Source organism: Oxyura jamaicensis, chromosome 5, assembly GCF_011077185.1.
Source record: "Oxyura jamaicensis isolate SHBP4307 breed ruddy duck chromosome 5, BPBGC_Ojam_1.0, whole genome shotgun sequence".
Lineage (NCBI taxonomy): Eukaryota > Metazoa > Chordata > Aves > Anseriformes > Anatidae > Oxyura > Oxyura jamaicensis.
The window spans coordinates 60079567-60089522 of NC_048897.1; the positions used below are offsets into that span (position 1 = coordinate 60079567).

The following is a 9956-nucleotide window of genomic DNA, read 5'->3' on the forward strand; positions in this document are numbered from 1 at the left end:
ACTTTTTTGAGCAGAATACTTTGACAGACTCCAAAAAGATAAAACATGAGCAAGGTGAAAACCAGTTATGTCTGGCAGCAGTAGCTATAGCAGCATATCCACTTCTGTACATAGGAGGAATTTAAAAATTAAAATACGTTGGTATTTGTTACTGTCATAAATGCTGTTGAACTACCCAGTATTTAAATTAATAATTTAAATGTTTGCCTAATGAACTGGACTTGATTACATTAAGGCATTCTCAATTTATTCTGACAGATCATCTCCTGAATTAGAATACAGAACCAAAATGGTTTATGGATTCCTGGTCAAAGTGTTTACTGAGTGAATATTTTTTCAACGATTAAAAATAGCTCTGTTCTAAAGCAAAACTGCTTAAGAAGCAATGAGTGATAAACTTAGGAAAAAAGAAATGTAATAACAAGCAACTGCAGAAAATTCCCCTCTTTACCATCATGTGAGCTGGAAACTGGCAGGGAAAGTAAGTGGCAACATGAAGTGACAAGTAGTGGAAGAGACATGCTACCTTTGGCAGCTATTAAAAGCAAGTTAAGAGGTTAGAATTGGCTGATATATAACCCTTCATAAAATCATACCGGAAGAAAACTGGAAGCTAAGAAAAAAAAAAAAGAAAAAAGAATAAGCCGTAGATCCCTGTCTTGTTACTAAGAAATCAATGTACAGCTTTGTTTCGAACCAATAACACAGCGAGACAAAGTGAGCCTCAGCACTGTACCTAAATCTTTATTATTTTATTAGGCTAGTTCAATCTGTTCTTAACTGCGCTGAATTGGGCAGCTTGTTTCCTAGGTGGTTTAAGTATTGGACTAAACACCTGACTAAAGTGAGATTTCACTTCATTTCAGAGCAATTTACAAACATCACAAGACCTTGAAAATGCCATGCAGGTCTTTGATTTTACAAAGAAATAAAAAATTTTCACTAGCCAGAGATGAATTTTCGTCATGTATGTTAGCACTGTTTTCCATCTAGTTGGATGTTTTATCTATGTAACAGTGTATTTTTCATCAATCTCTCTCCTTTGAACATTACGGTTCTTTTTTTTTTAACACATTTAAACATCAAATGTGCATACTAGGACTGGGGTGAGGGAAAATTACAAATGGAAAGTGAGGAGATGAGCAACAATCACTCATTAACCACATTAGTGTTAGGAATGAACATGCCAGTGACATGATTGTAGCTAGGAAGGCAAATGTGGAGAGTTGTGATTTTCAGGAAAATTATTTTTTAAAATGATTCTCCAAATATTTTAGATGCAGGGAGGGTAGCAGTAGAACACAAGTGTACAAAACAAAAACAATGCATAGAGAAAATAATTGCATTAAGAAAAGTCAGCTTCATCTCTTAACAGTATTTTTTCCCAAGCTTTGTATTTTTATTATGTGTTTTTCAGAGGGAACAGCATCCTTATACCTCTGTTAAGTGTTCACAAACTTATGCAACTGTTCACATTAAGTCAAAACAGTGAGTCCTCATTAATTCCATCTTCATGATAGTTTGAGTCATTAAAAAAAAGGAAAAAAAAAAAAAAGAAAAAGAAAGGAAAAAAAAAAAAAGATTACATTCCAATTTTATCCTTTGTGAACTTTTAGGAGAAAAGGAAAAACGGCGCTAATATTGAGCCACAGCTGTCTTTCCACTACCAGACAAGTAGCCATGTATTCTCATACACATTTAAAAACTGAGATTGCGTAGGGAGGTGGGGAAGTATGCTGGAGAACTTTCTGTACAAGAACATGCCACCTCCTACTCACATTTTCTGTCATTCATCGTTCCCAGCTCTGAGCTTATTGTGGGTTTGCAAAAAGGAAGCTGTTCTCATCATTATTAATTTTCCTAGATATTTTCATCTGCATATTTCTGTGTCCTTGACAAAGAATTCAGTCAGAGCACATCTCTGTCAATACCATGCTGTCAGTCTGGATAACTATCATTCAGGATCTGCTAAACTGGTGATGGCTACTCAAATATTTCACCACTGTAAGACACGGTAACGACCATTTCATGGAGACAGAGATTAGGCCAAATTTGGCTCTGGTTGCGTTTTATCTCACTGGGGAACCTGACACATGGTGTCTTATCTCTGGCAGACCAAGAAAGCGCAGCAGAGAGGCACTGAGAAAGGGATTTGGGTACTGAAAATTCCACAGAGATTTCTACACCTCAGAGCAGAAGAGTTTCAAAACATAAAAGGTGCAAAACATTTGTGACATGCATGAGGCCAATTCATAATTTTTAGCTTCTAGGCACTCCCTTACCATTTCTGGGATATTCTCAGACTTTAACTCATTCTGCTTGTTTGTGCGTGGGCAAATTAAGTTTACCTTGTCTTCAAGTTGAGTCTGGAGCAGATGTTCTGTTAATGTTCGTTGACACTGCAAGCAGAATTCATGTGTCTTGAAGAGCTTTTATCTGCAGTCATCTGTACAAGCAGAAAGATGGTGGCGGGTTAGCAATAGAACCAAAGTTACTTTCCCTAGTTTAATTTATTTACATTAATCTATTAGAAACATTTATAATCAATTATGATATTTTTTTCTTGAAAGAACTAAACTACATTGGGTTAAAGAGCATCAACTTTTGTCTTCTCCAGTACTTGTATTTTTACATATCTCAATATTATACTCAGTTCTTTGACTTGCAGCCCAATTCATCACCACAGTATTTTCAAAACTCTTCCTAATCACCGCAGAAAGAGTGGATTTTTTGAACTGTGATTTTTTGAAAATTTTACACAGTGATCAATCTGAGAAAAAAGCACCAACATAGAAACAAAAACAAGCAAACAAACAAACCCACAATGCTTAACACATAGGGAACAATGGTTCAGTTAACGTTTATTTTAAAGTTAAGAGCTACTTCTGAGTGACAAAATTTGTAGCTAACACTGAATGCTATACAATGATTTTTATTTCCCCCCCTAAGAAAGTTATAATAATTTGGAGACATGTGTGACATTTTCTATGAAAAAATGAGGAACTCTTGGATGCTTAAAAATAGTAACTTCCAGATTTTAAAAATTGCTAAAATTACTCAGAGCAAGAGCAGTCATTTAAGGATTTGTAATGCAGAAACGTTGATGGTAAATCATATGAATAGAAACTAAATATGCATCACTGATAGGTAACCTTTTACTTATAGCAAACAAACAAACAAAAAAAGAAGTTTAATCAGGCAACAAGAATTCAACGTTTTAAAAGTATAAGAAAAGTCATAAGTAACAACATCGAAAATGGAAAATTTGGATACTTTTTATAGAGAACTTTGACATGTCTCGGGAACTATTGTTCAGCATGAGTGGCGATTTATCACAGAAATGTTTACTATTCAGTTTGCAAGAGGCCAATGCAGTGTTTGTTGCATCTTAACATTCAAAGGTATCAAGGAATAGGACATGCACACGCACACATACAGATATTAATGCATAATTTCAACCTTATATTAGCATAATTTCATTGAGAGCATTCAGTTTATCAGCATAAAACTAGATTAATGCAAAAGTAAATCAAGAAAGTATTACACCACAGTTCAATACTGTCAATTATTTCCTTTTATTTTAAATGAAAAATGGGCATTTTTTAATGAAAGTACTGTTACTTTGGGGGTCTAACTTGGAGTCTTTCCTTAACCAGAATACAAAATAAAGGATGCCTATTGCTTGCAGGAGGTGACCTTTATTTCTCAATTTCTGGCATATTTTCCACATTAAAAATAAATAAATAAATAATTATTCTAAACAACACATTATTATTGGTTTTATCAAAATGTTCCTCTTATTTTTAATTGTACAGATAGCTAGCTGATGAATAACTACCATTATGAGATTACAATAATCTCATTACTACCGAGTCAATGGCAAAACTCCAGCTGACTTTAAATGAGTCAGCATTTTGCCTGTTCCTGCTGATTTGCTGATATCTATTTGTAGCACAACCTATTCATTCACACAACAGATAACATCTATTAATCACTGGCTAATCATAAAGGTATGATTAGAGAATTAACATCAATAGTACAAGTATTTTATTTAGTTTAATGTTTTCTTACTACTTAACTATGCAGATTCTTTGGGGAGAGTTTTGCCACATAATCAAACTAAAAAAAAAAGTGCTGTATAGTTTTAATGGGACTTTTACTTTGGTTAGTTCCAAAGTCCAAGTCCAGCAACATGTATGACCAGTTTTTTTAAAACAGTGTGCACTCGTTAGCTTCCAGCTCCACACTTAGAAAGGTCGGAGATTAGAACAGGAACAAAACAAAACAAGAGCTTCTTCTAACTGCTGGTGAACTCAAGGTATTTGAGATGTGAGCTGATGGATGCCTGGCACTTCTAAGAGTCTCAGTCTCTGTACGTGGAGCTCACAGAATACTGGCATGGGCTGGTGAAATTTTGCGAATAATCGTGAGTGCTGATTGAGCACTTTCGATAGAAATCAGCCAAGCCAGGTTTTCAGATAAGCAAGAAACAAGAATCAATAATAAACTAGGCTTAGAGTGTTCTTCTTTGACAGATTTTTTTTTCATCCAACTTCATATTCTCTGTACACTCAAGCTCCCATGTTTTAGGTGTGCAAGGAATGCAAAATCAGAGCTCTGCTGTATTCCTTCCTATTTATCCTCCCACAATCAACCTACTGAAACCCTGCACTGCCATCATGGTGCTAAACCCTCTCTCATCCCCCTGTTTTCCATTTCATCAATGACAGTGCCATTTCAGAAGCGAACTCAACACTGAAAATTAATACAAACAATTTACAAAGACATATGAGTAAAAGGGAAACGTCTGTTGTCTTCTTTTGTTTGTAAACTGTGTCCAGTATATTCTCCTAGTTTATAAAGACACACTGCAGAACCCAAACTTCTCCTCAGTTTAAGCTTTCAGTTTAGTTTTCTTGTGTGGACTCCCCATCATACTTAGTTACAGAAATGTATGCTGTACTTGTATCTTCATTTGACTTGATTATCAGTTTAATTTATTTTCATAGCACTTTGCAAAAGCTTCTGCTTAGGCATGACAATTTAGAAATTCTATTTGACAGTTCCTTTCTGTTTGATATATGCATAACTCAAAAGTAGCAAATACTTGGCCATTTTTTAAGCTTCCCTTAAAAATATGATGGCATCAAAACTGTATATTCTTGTATATTCTTCACTACCCACTGCCACCTACTGCAGAATTAGGAGCAATGCAAATAGACCTACTTTTGGGAAGCTGAAGTTGAATTGTAAATATAAACTAAAATGCTTAGTGTATAATCTATGCAGATATATGCAACCATATATATGCATTATGGACTTTTTTAGACCTGAATAGAGTAGAATGGTAAGAATAACGAATGGTTAAGCAGTGTTAGCTTAAATGTAAAAGCTAATTTTTTTCTCTGAGCAGGTGGCATTTTTTTCCCATACATAATTAGTTGTACTGGTTCTAAAGCATTTGTAGAAATTATTGGGTTTTGTTTTATGTTTATTTTTCAATTTAAAAATCCTTTGAAGTAGTCACCTTTTCTGTGCTTCTTTAGAATTTAATGCATTTGATCTCTAAAATGTAATTGCAAATGTGAAACTACCCCAGCTGAGAGAGAGGGCTTGTACAGCTGCTCAGCCATGTCTTTTCAGCAGTTGAATTACTTTCTAGGACTTAATGTCAAACAGCAGAGGTTACTTTGGCCCCACATACATGTAATATTAGGTTTATTTCACGTACTCCATGAAACTAAAACCAAATTTGCTGAGAGTTAAACAGACGGCAATTTTAAACGCATTTTTAGGTTGTCAGTGTTCCAACTTCATGCTTTCTGAATTGTACCAGTGCAATTAGCATATCTGTCTATTGTAATCATGAAAGCTTATTTCTCTTATATTTTTTTGGGGGGGGTGGAAATTATTTAAAATGCAAATTTAAATTTTGTGGCACAATGGGTCTCCCTAGACTTCAAACCTACAAGCTATATTATGTCCAATATTTTTTTTACTCTTCAAAAACATGACAAATTATTTCATTTCCAAGTCAGTACTTTTCTGTAAGAGGTGTATTCTGCCAGATACGAGGACATAAAAGATTTCTGTTTCTGGGCTCTGCGTTGCAATACATAGCCATTTTGACTTTTTGTAAATGGCTTTGTTTTTAACTGCTTCTCCAGCGTAGAAATTTTAAAGGAGATTTTATCTTGCATGTTTAAGAAAATGATATGTCTAATTGCTCATAACAGAGTATAGTGATCGTCAATCACATGAAGAGTATCTGCATTAAAGCTGCTTCTTGTGTTTAATGACTACATCACCAGTATCTCAGGTAAGAAATTGCTGTAGACCATAGCCTCTGACTACAATTATTTTTTTTTAAAAATCCTTTAACACAGAAGATAAACTATTTGTTTGCTTACATAAACAACTAGGTCTTTAAACAATACTTGAAGGGATGGAAAGGATATGTTATAAATACTCTTTTTTAATGTTTGTGATTTTATGCTTGTTATGGCTATAGACTCCTACAGGTTAAGAAGTAAATAATCAAAACATTTCTTATATCAAAGATTTTAAAATCAGTATCTATAAATTCCAGTTGCAATTTCCTCTCAGACTGAGAATTTTGGTTGGACTCAAGAAAAAGGAATTATATGCACGGTATCATGCATGAGACTACAGCTTTAACTATCAGAATTCTGAGTATGTGGCAGGTACACACTTTTGAGTAAAGAGGTTGTTTTGAACATAAATGTTTCTTCTATTCAACAAAACAGAACTAGTAAGGTCTATTTAATAGATATGAGCAATGTTAAGACTACAGTAACTTGAAAGAAACGAGAACATGTACACTAAAGCTTAGTCCCATTAGGCTCAATGAAAACTTTCCTCTTAACATCAAAGAAATCAGGATTTGGCCTTTATGTCAACATTAACCCCTGCGCCTTAGCTTTCCCCCTGGACTTGGCACAAAGCAGTAGGTCTGCTGAATGCATGTGGTAACAGTATACATCTTTGTGCTCAACAGATCAGAAAATTGTAATTTTTACCTAATTGTAAGGTAATGACCTTGCATGAAGCTGGATTATTTTTTGTTACTGAGGGCATCAAAATAGTCTTGCTTTATATTTTGTATGATTAATTTATTGCATTTTTGACAACACTTTATGTAAAGCAGCATATAATGAGCAATACTGAGTCTAAATTCACACAAATACATGACTGACATACTCAGCTTCACAAATTTGCCATCAGCAGTGATGGGTTCCCTTCTTCTGGTGAATATCAACGGTAAAGGGTTATACATTCCACACAAACATTCTTGGGGTTGATTGCTATTCTATTGTCCTTTTTGTGAAATGTGACTACAATGGCCAGACATCAAGACAATCTCCCTCCTTTTCCTTTATCTTCACAGTCTTCCTCCAGACACACACCCCAGTCCAGAAGACTTGGCCTGCCCTGGAGACTTTGGCCTGTTCTCAGTCTCTTAAAACCTTTTCACTCCATCTCTTTGATTGTTTTATACAGTGTTGTGGTAACAAAATGATTCCTAAAATAAAGCAAAGCAGCTTGGGACCAGGACTGTTTCCATGGTGGAGTGCAATTAGTGACAAATTCTTATCCTCACACGAGGAATGGAACTACTCCAAAGGTACATGTTTGTGAATAACATCTTTCTGAAGAACACTGCAGCTTTTTTGTCTGCTCACTATCAGTAAAATATCATGAATAATTGTTCTTGTGCATGTTGTTGCCATTGACTAAGCGAAACATTTTACTCATCCTCAATGGTCAATCAGTGGCTGCGAAGAAGACCTAGGGAAACTCACAGAACACCTTTACAAGTGTGGATCAAGGACTCTATCCCTTTCTTTTTAAATTTTCCCTGGTACCATGATTATTCACTTTCTCTTAAACCAGCCAATACGATTCAGATGTATTTCTCAGTTCAATGAACATCTACTGTCTGTGGCATACATTTCTGCCAAGTTTGGCTACTTAGTTTATCCATTTCTTCAAACAAATTTCATCTCAGAAAAACATTACTATACTCTCTCAAAGCTGAATGAATTTTAACAAGTTTGTCTTTTAAATAAAATCTGAATGTGTGTTTTACTGCTTTACAATCATCTATAGATATAAATGTTAAAAAAAAAAAAAAAAAAAAAAGAGAAGACAGACGGAAAAAAGCCTCATTACATACCAGTTTAATTTAGATTCAAATGAAATAAATTTTGAATTTACAGTAACAACAAGTCTGCAAAAGTGTTCATAAGTTTAGCAGAGTTGTTTGAGGATCAAGATAATTACAGTATACAGGATAACAAAATATAATGTGCTGGCATCCTATGTCTATTCAGCTAATCCTCATCCCTTGACAGATGTTCAAACACAGTATTTTCATAAACTGACTTAAAAAAATGGTAATTCACTTAATAGATATAAACAGCATGATAAAGAACTCGAAGTATATATATATATGACCATTTAAATCATATTCCATGCAAAATATCCTTACGAATGCAGTGCAGTCTCAAATGTTTGTGGATTATACTCACAGGAGAAGTTAACTAAGTTAAAGATCCAAGCACAGAGGCAGCAAAACAAAATATTTTATGAAATAAGCTAATAGAAACTACAGTGTCACCTCTAATAACCAAATAACAATGAGTTTCATTACACTTACTCTTGGATCCTTGCTTCCAAGGCTTTGGCAATCAAACTGAATTTACCTCCCACATCATTTTGAGGACTTAATTTTGTATACAACCTTACAGCTCTGGGAAGGAATCTGCTACTCTACATGACCAGGGTATACTGCTATTTTGGGGTCTATATTTCAATTCACAGAACAGCACCTGCTATTCCAGTTGATCCTCTAACATGGAATATCTAGGAATAGGAAAACAGACAACAGGCTTGTCTCCCAGACTTGTCTTGAGTAGTTTTTATGTGAGACACATACAGAAAGCTGCCCCCTGCCCTACAAGAGGGAAATACATCTTACGTCTCATTTGATGAGCAACTGAGAAAGCTGAGCTCAGGTGAAATTGTTTGGCAAACATTTTGGGATTAAGTTCTCCTCAGTTCCTGCAAAGCTTCAAGAAAGACAAAAAATAGCTTATCAAAACACTCTTCTTTTTCTGTTGTCACTTTTTTTTTTTTTTTTTTTAATAATAAAACAACAGAATAGTTACCAAAAAATTAATTATAGATGAATTCATATTTCTGAAGTATTGCTTTTCATGCAAAATGCTCTACTGATCCTGGTTTGTAGCTTCAGATATCTTAGTTCATTCATCTCTCATCTTCCAAGGCGTTCTGTTTTTCGTTTTTCTTCTCTATGGCAAGGTTAACTATAAAACCTTACTTAAACAGACAATGCATTTTACACGTTGTTTAACAAGACAAATGTTATTATAAAAGCATGCACCCAGTTCTGTAGGTGACATATGCTTGAGTATGAAATGCAGCGGTAGGAAACAGAAAAAACAGACTTATTACCACTTTTTTGTGTTTAACTGATTTTAAATTGGCTTTAGCACGGCTCTTGTCACTACATATATACTCAAGCATTCTGATGGCTGCAGTAATTTCCTTCTGAATTTTTGAAGTTTGCATAGGCTGATGTAGCCATTTTGATAACTGGGGATCACATTTCAGGGTTGCCTCTTTCTTCTTTGAACGCCCCACCAGAGGCTTAATAATAGCGTAACTGAAATTACCAGTTGGCGATTAATTTCTGCAAGTGCAAAGTGAACATAGAATTTTGCACTCCTCATGACCAGGCCATATCATAGCTTACTGCATTTTTCTCAGTTAACTCCCTATAAATAACATTCTGCTCCATGAATTGTGCTACTTGCAGTGCTCTGTTCCTTTCCTTCAAACTTTGTGCATAATCCTAGGCTGACCTGTGCATGTTTTTTTTTTTTTTTTTTTTTTTTTTTTTTTTTTTTTTT

At 34.7% G+C, this 9956-nt stretch overlaps 1 long non-coding RNA gene across 1 annotated transcript in view; it reads right to left on the bottom strand.

Moving 5' to 3' along the window:
- The window catches only part of LOC118168368, a 94069-nt gene that overhangs the window by 41215 nt on the left and 42898 nt on the right, over positions 1–9956 (bottom strand). The window contains exon 2 of the long non-coding RNA XR_004751514.1: positions 2349–2446. This is a non-coding gene — a long non-coding RNA (uncharacterized LOC118168368). The remainder of the gene's footprint in view (positions 1–2348; positions 2447–9956) is intronic.